At 41.3% G+C, this 10,602-nt stretch overlaps 1 protein-coding gene across 1 annotated transcript in view; it reads left to right on the top strand.

Annotated features, from left to right (window-relative positions):
- The first annotated feature begins 7,521 nt into the window (after positions 1-7,521).
- PPIP5K1 (diphosphoinositol pentakisphosphate kinase 1) overlaps positions 7,522-10,602 on the top strand; it is a 283,513-nt gene continuing 280,432 nt past the window's right edge. The window contains 1 exon segment of the mRNA XM_030189638.1: positions 7,522-7,591. The gene's annotated coding sequence lies outside the window, so the exon portion shown is untranslated.

Here is a 10,602-nt window from a genome sequence, read left to right as displayed (position 1 = left end):
GGGAAGCACCAAGCAGGTGAAAGGGCAGGGGGTGGGGGTGGGGTGGAGGGGGAAATGGGGAATCCACACACCATATGTCAGTGCCCTGCTGAAATCCTCACCCAGTGGCTACTATCAAGCAATCCTTAGGGGCAACAGAGCAGCACTCCGCGCTCAGCCAAGTCTGGTCCGTGGATCCAGGAACCTGGGAGCCAGCCGTTAGGCTCCACCAAGCAGTTAGGCAAAGGTCTGGGACCAGGAGCAACAGCCTGAACTATAGCTGTACCGAATAGCATATTTTACCATTTGGCTGATTACGAATAATGAACATTATTTTTCGGCCGAATGCCAAAGACAAATAATGCAGCTTGAAGGGACCTTACAGTCTTGGAGTGGGGACTATTCAACAATATACAAATCTAATGTTTGGGACATAAGATTTGTATAAAGACAAATAATGGGCATTGAGTTTTAACATAACAAATAATACAAGAAGCAATGTGAAATCAGATCGTGTTTATTTCAGTTTGATTTAGCACAATAGAGCCCTGAATTATTCGTATTTGAATTTAAATCACTATTCAGCTCAATATGAATAAGGTATTTGGGGCCGAATTGAATCGAATTACGAATATTCGGTACAGCCCTAACCTGAACAACTTTAGCCTCTGCTGGAGGCAGCTAAAATACTGAGCTATCTACTGAGCATAGCAGGATGTCATTGGGAAAGATCAATTTCTCTATCTCCCTCTGCTGGCAGGAAGGGATAATACACTTGCTTGTTAATGATACAGCCCAGAAGCTAAGGAGAAACTAGTTTGGATGGGGTGGGATGTTGGACCTGGGGCCAGAAGGAAGCAGAAGAAGGGAGAGATGGACCAAAGGGAAGGAGAGAGGGTGAGATACTGGACTACAGGGAGGGAGAAGGGAACTGTAAGACACCCTCTTTGGCAGGGGTCCTTAAACTATTGCTCTAGTGCAGCAATTTTCAATCTTTTAAATCTCACAACACACTTACAAGGTTCTAATATTATCATGGCACTTTGAGTACTGTGTTCAATTCTGCTCGCCGCATCTCAAGAAAGATATATTAGAATTGGAAAAGGTGCAGTGAAGGGCGACTAAAATGATAGACTTCCCTATAAAGAAAGACTAAGGAGGTTAGGGCTTTTCAGCTTGGAGAAGAGACGGCTGAGAGGAGACATGATAGAAGTATATAAAATAATGAGTGGAGTGGAACAGGTGGATGTGAAGCGTCTGTTCACGCTTTCCAAAAATACTAGGACTAGGGGGCATACGATGAAACTACAGTGTAGTAAATTTAAAACAAATTGGAGAAAATGTTTCTTCACCCAACGCATAATTAAACTCTGGAATTCGTTGCCGGAGAACGTGGTGAAGGCGGTTAGCTTAGCAGAGTTTAAAAAGGGGTTAGACGAGTCCATAAACCACTATGGACTTGGGAAAAATCCACAATTCCAGGAATAACATGTATAGAATGTTTGTACGTTTGGGAAGCTCGCCAGGTGCCCTTGGCCTGGATTGGCCGCTGTCGTGGACAGGATGCTGGGCTCGATGGACCCTTGGTCTTTTCCTGGTGTGGCACTACTTATATATAAAGATATTAGAGATTATAGGGTTTTATATCTTATTTTACTCACATAACAAAAATGAATGGTTAAAGGGTGTCTTAGTGAAGCATCAAAACGTCTGCCTGCAGAATCAATGAGAGTGGCTATATAAACAGGAGCTTGACCAGTTTGAAAATCAAGCGAGCTTCTACTGGTAACCAATGGTGCTTTATAAACAAGAGTGTTACCCTGTCAAATTTTGATGCCCCTACATATAAGGTGGGCTGCCATATTTCACACAGTGTTTCTAGCCTCTTTAAAGTGGCTTGTTTGCAACCTACATAAATGATAATGCAATCATTAGGATCATTGATTAGGTGATTATCTGAAAAGATTCTGGATCACAACTAGATTTAAACCTTCCCAAGTTTCCAAATCAATCTAAATACTTCTGTAGTGAGTGACTGAACCTGGTGATCGGAAGTAAGAAATTTGTCAAAAATCATCCCAGTATCTTGGGGATCCAAAGTATTAACTGATACTATTAACTGTGCAATTTTTTTTCTGGAATGAGATTAAACATGTTACTAGAAACTATAAATTTAGTCTTGTCTTTATTAAGTTTTAATTTAAACATTGATGCCCACTTTTTATATCAGGAATTAATCTCTGAAAATCTCCAGTAAACGGGATACATATAGTAATATCACCCACATAAATAAAAGGGTAAAAAGCCCATTTTGGAGAGTTTATAACCTAAGGGGACTAGAAGAATATTAAACAGGATTGGCAATATTGGTGAACCTTGAGAAACTCCACAAGTGAAAATGAGGAAAGAGAACAAACTTTATTCTTTTTAACCTGAAAACGATTCATCAGAAAATGGAACCACTCTCCTCCTAAATCATGTATACCATAATGAGTTAAGTTAAACAGGATTTCGTGATCACCAAATCAAATGCACTTGACATAGCAAAGTGCATTAAAAGAACGCTTTTACCATGACTAATCTCTCCTCTAAACTCCGATAGCAAGGTCCCCAGAACTGTTTCTGTGTTATACCCACGTCTAAAATGGGATTGGGATTCATGTAGGGTATTATAATGATCTAAATATTCCTTCCATCACCTTAGTTAATAGAGGTATATATGCCACCAGTCTATATTTACTTACATCATTGGTCTTTAAAGAGGAATTCTTACTGATAAGTGTTAGTATAATATGACCAATATTACAAGGAAACGAACCGGTGTTAAGCATGTATACCAGACAAAGAACATAGGAATAGCCATACTGGGTCAGACCATTGGTCCATCTAGCCCAGTATCCTGTTTTCCAAACAGTGACCAAGCCAGGTCACAAGTACCTGGCAGAAACCCAAATTGTGGCAACACTCCATACTACAAATCCCAGGGCAAGCAGTTGCTTCCCATGTCTGTCTCAATAGCAGACTATGGACTTTTCCTCCAGGAATTTGTCCAAACCTTTTATAAACCCAGATATGCTAACTGCCATTGTTGAGTGGAAAAATATTTCCTCCTATTTATTTTAAAAGTATTTTCATGTAACTTCCTTGAGTGTACCCTAGTCTTTGTACTTCTGGAACGAGTAAAATTGATTTACCTCTACTTGTTCTACACCAATCAGGATTTTGTACACTTCAATTATATCTCCCCTCATCCATCTCTTTTCCAAGCTATATCTTTTTTGAGATACAGTGACCAGAACTGAACACAATACTCAAGGTGTGGATGCACCATGGAGCGATACAAAGGCATTATAGTATTTTCAGTCTTATTCACCATCCCTTTCCTAATAATTCCTAGCATCCTGTTTGCTTTTTTGGCTGCTGCCGAACACTGAACAGAAGATTTCAGCGTATTATCTATGATACCCAGATCTTTCTCTTGAGAGCTGACCCCCAAGGTGGACCCTAGCATCAGGTAACTACGATTCCGATTATTCTTTCCAATGTGTATCACCTTGCATTTGTCTGCATTAAATTTCATCTGCCAATTGGATGCTCAGTCTTCCAATTTCCTAAGGTCTTCCTGCAATTTTTCACAGTCCACACGTATTTCAACAACCTTGAATAGTTTTGTATCATCTGCAAATTTGATCACCTCACTTGTTCCAATTTCCATATCATTTATAAATATGTTAAATAGTACCAGTCTCAGTACAGATCCCTGTGGCACTCCACTGTTCACCCTTCTCCACTGACAGAGATGACCATTTAACCTTACCCTCTGCTTTCTGTCCAATAACCAATTCCTAATCCACACCAGAACCTTGTCTCATATCCCAAGACTCTTTAATTTTCTCAGGAGTCTGTCACAAGGAACTTTATCAAAAGCTTTCTGAAAATCTAGATACACTACATCAGCCAGCTCACCTTTAATAAAACTTCCTAAGTCATTTCCCATTAGATATACCTGGCAGTTGTCCAAGGAACAGTAGAGGAGCATTTTTTCAAATACATGGTAACTAACTTTGGGAAGGAGGTGTAAAAGAGGTCCAGTTTCTGACACTATACCTTCATTATTTTCAAAAGAGATCATCTAAATCTGTTAAATCTTATAAAATAGTTTATAATGATCAGACCAATTGACTGAGTCCCATTGTTGTCCTGACACAAAAAAATATTCAGTGTTAGTTTTATATGCAAAGAGGTCTATCTGATGACCCTTTGAATATGTGATAGTGGATGGGACTAATAATTTACTGTCTTGACCTTAGGATAAATAATTTTTTCTACATATAGATTCAAGTCCCCTAGTAAGATAATATTGGCATATTCCATATTAACTGCTGATATAAAATCCATGAAATTCTCATGAGCAATTTTCCATTTTCCTGGCAGACAATAAAATACGATACAGCACAGTGATTCTTCTAAACAGTCATCCTGAACAGTATAGGATAACATCTTTAATGAGGAATACATAAAAGTGAGCTTCCTCTGAACACTGAGGAATGTCTATAAATTAATGCTATGCCCTCTCTCTTCTTTGTTTCCCTGGGTTGGTGAATCATCTTACATCCATTTGCAAGATCATCAGAACGTTGTAGCCAGGTTTCTGACATGACCACCATGCCTGGTTGTTCTTCCGCTATCCAGTTCTTAATTGTACTTGCTTTGTTTACTACAGATCTGATGTTAATATAATAAACTGGTATAGGCACATAAGTTGAACTGACCTCTTGAATATGCCCTACTCTAGTCAACTGGCATGCAAAAGAGGCATATTTCAAGTGTGTAAATCCGTCATGTTGATTCTTCTGTGTCAAATGGTGACAGTACTTCAAGTACTGGAATAATTATGTTAACAATACTATGTAAGCCACATTGAGCCTGCAAACAGGTGGGAAAATGTGGGATACAAATGCAATAAATAAATAAAATTAAATCAGGCATAATCAACTCACAGTCAAGTAAAGCATTATGTCTGTGAGATACATGATGTATTTTTGGCTGACGTGAGGTAGAAAACGGTCAATATCTGACAACTAATACTGTAGCAGATATTGCTATTTCCCAGAAGTAAGATAAACAGAAAAATAGGGCAACCACCTCAGCTTAGCGGCCATGATAAAGTCACAAAATTATCTCACAATAAAAACTTAAAATAAAAGGAACCTACCAGCCTGCAGACTTCAGTGAAGTACCCACAATAAATATCTGGTTAGTACAGTCCTACATAACGTTACTAAAACATATTAAAAAAAAATTAAACTTAAAAATTGCACACAAAGTAGCATTTGGAAGCAGTTTCTACAGTTGGATAGCGAGGCTTCTTTTACCAGGAAAGATGATCGTTCAACCAATTTGTTCCAATAAGGAACCCAGTTTCTGAAAAAAAATGCCACATCTAACAAGGTTACCCCTAATGCTACCCACAAATGGGCAAACCATGCCCCCTTCATTGTGCTCCTTTGGTGGCACGTCTGAAGCAGTGTGCTTCATTCAAGGTGCACTTTTCGGCATGAACAGGTAGGAAATGATGACACAGAGTGTGTGGGGCCAAGCCACACTGCCAGAAATTCTACCGTGTATAGTGAAAGTTGGTAAGATAATAGCACTGCTGAAATAAGATGCTACCAACAATCAGGATGAAAAGCGCAGTTCGGAGGGACAGTGGACAGTAAAAAGCAGCTCATTTGCTTTCCCCTTTCTTAGACCCCTCAAAGACTCCCCCACCCCCCTCAACTCCCCTTATATCCCTCCCCCATCCCCCCCTAACAGAGAGAATGCAAAATCTAGCTTGCTATTGTTTTTAATCAAGGAGGTTTAATAAACAGGAGTGGAAGTGAGCCTATCTAGTCTACTGCAAGCAAGGAAGCCAATTAGGCTAATCTCTGTTTCCACTCTCCTGCGCAGCCGTCATCTCTAGTACACTGAAAACAAAGCATGCAAACCTATGAGCTGCTGCATTCATGTTGTTGTTCTTTATTGTTGGTCCATCTGTAACAAGTCTAAAGCTGTTTCAATTGGACAGGCAGTGCTTAAAAGATGGAGGACAAAAGTTTTTTTTTTACTTATTGGACATCTTTTTAATTTATTTGCAAGTTTCCCATGATGCAACAGATTTATTTTCCACTGAACATTATTAAATTTTTTTTTTTTACATTTGTACCCTGTGCTTTCCCACTCATGGCAGGCTCAATGCGGCTTACATGGGGCAATGGAGGGTTAAGTGACTTGCCCAAAGTCACAAGGAGCTGCCTGTGCTGGGAATTGAACTCAGTTCCTCAGGACCAAAGTCCACCACCCTAACCACTAGGCCACTCCTCTGTATGAACCTGGCTGCTAATGTTGTGCTGAACTGGACAATGTTGGCACATTTAGACCGACTCTGGATTTCTGCATGAAGGCAGCTCTCCCCACATATATCCAGAGATGTTTAATAATGCCTTCTGTTATATTACTATCATGTATTCCATTACCATGCAACCCCAAATCCGTCTGTAATACCAAATGTCTATTCTCTTCTTATTTCCACTATCCATTATGTATTGTAAGCCACATTGAGCCTGCAAAGAGGTGGGAAAATGTGGGATACAAATACAAATGCAATAAATAAATAAATATCTTTCATTTAAATAGTAGCAATAAACAATATTAAGTGCATGTTTATAATATACCACTGCAATCCACAAAACAAAAGGAGCAATTTTCCACAAACCATCTTTCTCTTTTGATCTAGGCATAGGAAAATATGTTTTAAATGCTCACAGGTTTCCACCTAATTCATGTTAAATGTGGGATATAACTGCCATAAATAAGTAGACAGAAATTCTGAATGTTGAGCACCTGATTCTCATAACACGGTGTCTGTTTTTGTGGCCCTTTACTAGGAGAAAAAAATTTCTGCACGAATAAACACTTGTTAGGATGTCCTTATAACCAGCCCTTCCAAATGACACACTGATTACAATTTATAATAAATTACTACTCTACTTATGAAAAGTGAATCCGTTATTATACTTCCTCTGTGTATATCCGTATGCTGCACAAGCTGGCATGTTTGAAAATATAAGTGAGATTAAAATAAAAATGCTACCAACACTAAAGAACAACAACATGGATGCAGCAGGTTTGTTGAGTGTACGAAAGATGATGACGGCTGCGCGTGCGCGGATGAGTGGAAACAAAGATGAACCTAATTGGTTTCAACGTGTTGACGTCACTGCGTCTCCTGTAAAAAAAAAGCTTGTTCTCAATGGCGTCTGCTATAGTGTTGGACGAACTAAGATGGCGGTAAGCTCCACCCACTGGCTTCAGCCCATATAATGGAAAGATAGGCTCTTGACAGATGTCATTAAAACCTTTTGCTCCGTCAGTCTGGGCAGAAAGCAAGTGCGGTTGCGCTGATGAAAGGAAGAGGAGGCGGTACCCACTTCCATCTCCGCGGGATTCCCGCAAATCCCGTTCACTGGTGTCCCGGTCTTTTCTGACGCAGTTTCCGGCGGCAAGGAGGGATCGGGATGTCTCAGAGGGAGTGAAGTTGTGTGTGTCATAGGGGACTGGGCGACCACAGGTAATGAGTTTGGGGGAGAGGTGCCGGATCGCAGACAAGGAGAACAGTGGAAACTAGAGGGAGAGATGGCAGATCATTGGGAGGGGAGATCGCTCCCCCGATCCCCAAATGCGGTGAGGAGGGGTGCTTAGCGTGTGAGGGCAGCCGAATGCGTGTGACTACTTGGTATCTTTGAGAAAATAGCCACTCTGCTCCCTAATCTGGCTCCTCTTCTCCTGTAGCCCTTCTGCAGGCTCCACACAGTCCCATTTATGTTTGGTCTGTAAATAAGCTTTAAAGCTGTTAAAGAGCTTGTTTAAGCTAGGGATGTTTCCAAAAGGGCAATTTATTGTACAGGAGAGTTGAGCTTGAGATATGGGAATATTGAAAGAACATGGCTTAGGGATTTATTGATTAGTATTTGTTAATTTGTTTCGTCCTGTCTTAAACGGTACTAAAACATCAACAGTAAACAAAAAATACATCAAAACTAAAATTAATTAAAACTATATATTAATGCAGTGTGTTTAACCTACTGTTTACTAAATGGTAGGGATGTGCATTCTTCTGAAACGAAATAGAAAATGTCAATATTTCTTATAGTTCACCACAGTTCACCTTTATTTCATATGCTGCAAAATCTACCAAAAATCTAATCCCCCATGTCATGTCACAGGCAAATGAAAATGAGCAGAATTTTTTTTTCTGTGTTCCATCAGTAGCATGCACTCTTTTGAAAGAGCTTGCACTTATTTATTCCTGATACTGCATGCGTGCAGTATCAGGAAAGAGCATGTGTTCTTAACAAAATTTCTCCTCTGATGACAAAATGGGAAAAAAAATCCCAAAGAAAATAGACATTTCCAGAAACAACATAAAATAAAATTTTCTGGTGGCGCACTCCTACTAAATGGTATAAAGCTTTAGTAAATAGTATATTTAAGACAGGATTCACCTACATAAGGACAAATCTTGCAGGTTGTCATGGTATATTACTGGCATGTACCTTCACTTATGTGGTGTTCTGACCTCTCACTTGGTGTGATTGGTATTCAGTTTAAACCAGAGTATAGAATATCACTATGAGAGTATTCTTGAACCATAATCTTCTTTATTTTGGTAATCAAAAAAGGAAAAATAACAGTTCAGATGTGCTGGACACGAGTTTTTGCTTTGTAACTTGGAGTCTGTTCTCCACCTGCTCTCTCTCCATGCAAGAGAGAAGTAGAGAGTAATACTGTTTGTAATTTTACACTGATAGAATCTTGATAGCTTCACGGTAGCTTGAAGAGGGTCATACAGCAAAATATAGCATAGGCAGTTTCAACATGTGTTCTGAAAGAGCCTTTTACATGGAACTACAGGATTGCAGGGATTTGTAGTTCAAGGGCCATGACCCATAGACCTATAGAATAGATGTTAAAGAGCACTGCTGAAAGAGTAAACCCTTTCGGAATCCCCATTGTAAATGGATATATTGAAGACATTTCATTCTTCACAGATATCTCCATTATATTTCCATTCAAAAAAGATTTAAATGATGGACCCTGATGGCCTGACTCACCCCAGCTGCAGACGGGCGCCCTGACCGAGGGCAGTCGACGTCCGGAGATCCGGTGGGGAGGCAACGGCCCAAGTCATCTCACAGGCTGAGTCGAGAGGACACGCGGAACAGGTCTTAGCCTGGTTATCTAAGCTAGATGCTCTTAACTTACCTGGCAGCCCCTGGCCACATTGCAGAATGAGGCTGACCAGCAGAGTGGAACTGTCGGCTAGATGTAAACCTGGGCAATACTTGTCGTCGGAGCCAGGGAGAGGAAAGTCAGCGACACTCGCAGCAAGAGAGAGATTCCTCTGACTGCTGCAGATGGCCTAGGTGATCTGTGCGAAGAGGCCGATCAGCTGGAAAGCACTGCTGCCCAGGTGGATACTTGGGTGATACCGGAGAACTCAAAGTCAGGGAGAGGAAAATCACCTCCGCAGCGAGGATAAGTTCGGCAGACAGCTCCGGTGATACAAGCAGTACAAGGTGAGTGCTGTAAGCTCCAAGGCCGAACCCAAGAATGAGTCCCCAACATCGGCTCCTGGGGAGCTGGAACACAGAGTGATGTGATTCCCAGCCACTTTCCACGTGGCTACTGTGTGAGGACACCATTCTCTCGGGAGTAAACGAGGACCACTCAGGGCCCCAAAACACAGTGGGGTGTGACTCCTGGCTGTTCTCCTCATGACTGCTGTGGGCAAACACTGCTCCTTGGGAGTAACATGGGCCACTTGGAGATAGTTCGGGGAGACCCATTCGGCTGAGGTGTGCGAATGCTTCAGCGAAGCAGGTGAGCCACACACGGTGAGTGGAGAGAGTGGGCCGAGTTGCCAATGGACCCAGTTCTGACCTGAGCTACCTGTTTGACTAGTGCACCAGAGAGTTGCACAGGGAGAACGAGTGTTAGGTTAGCGTCTGAAATCAAACCAGTGTAGGACCAAGAAGAGCAGAGGTGCAAGGTGTGCACTACAGGTTCCTGCTGAAGCAGATCTGGAAGAGATCTGACACGACCTGCAGTGGGGAAAAAAGATGGAGAGGATCACGAAGTGGGGAAGAAGAGATGAGACTGAAACACATAAACAGACGAACATTTCTTTTGACTTGTAACCACTCGCCCCCACCTACCCTCCTCTCCTCTTTCCTCTACACAATTGATTTGCTTGCTTTATTTTTGTCTATTAGATTGTAAGCTCTTTGAGCAGGGACTGTCTTTCTTCTATGTTTGTGCAGCGCTGCGTACGCTTTGTAGCGCTATAGAAATGCTAAATAGTAACAGAGGCAGACACTAGCAAAACCTTGACAACTACCACCCCATTGAGCCCATTGGGTAGACTGAGGTGAGCACAGAGGGATGTAAAGGTCGCATAGAACGAGCCTACCCTTTCATAAGTACATAAGTATTGCCATACTGGGAAAGATCAAAGGTCCATCGAGCCCAGCATCCTGTTTCCAATAGTGGTCAATCCAGGTCACAGATACCCGGCAAGAT

The sequence above is a fragment of the Microcaecilia unicolor genome, chromosome 1 (assembly GCF_901765095.1).
Source record: "Microcaecilia unicolor chromosome 1, aMicUni1.1, whole genome shotgun sequence".
NCBI lineage: Eukaryota > Metazoa > Chordata > Amphibia > Gymnophiona > Siphonopidae > Microcaecilia > Microcaecilia unicolor.
Note: the sequence above shows the minus strand (reverse complement) of the source record. Positions and strands in the feature narration are given on the sequence as shown.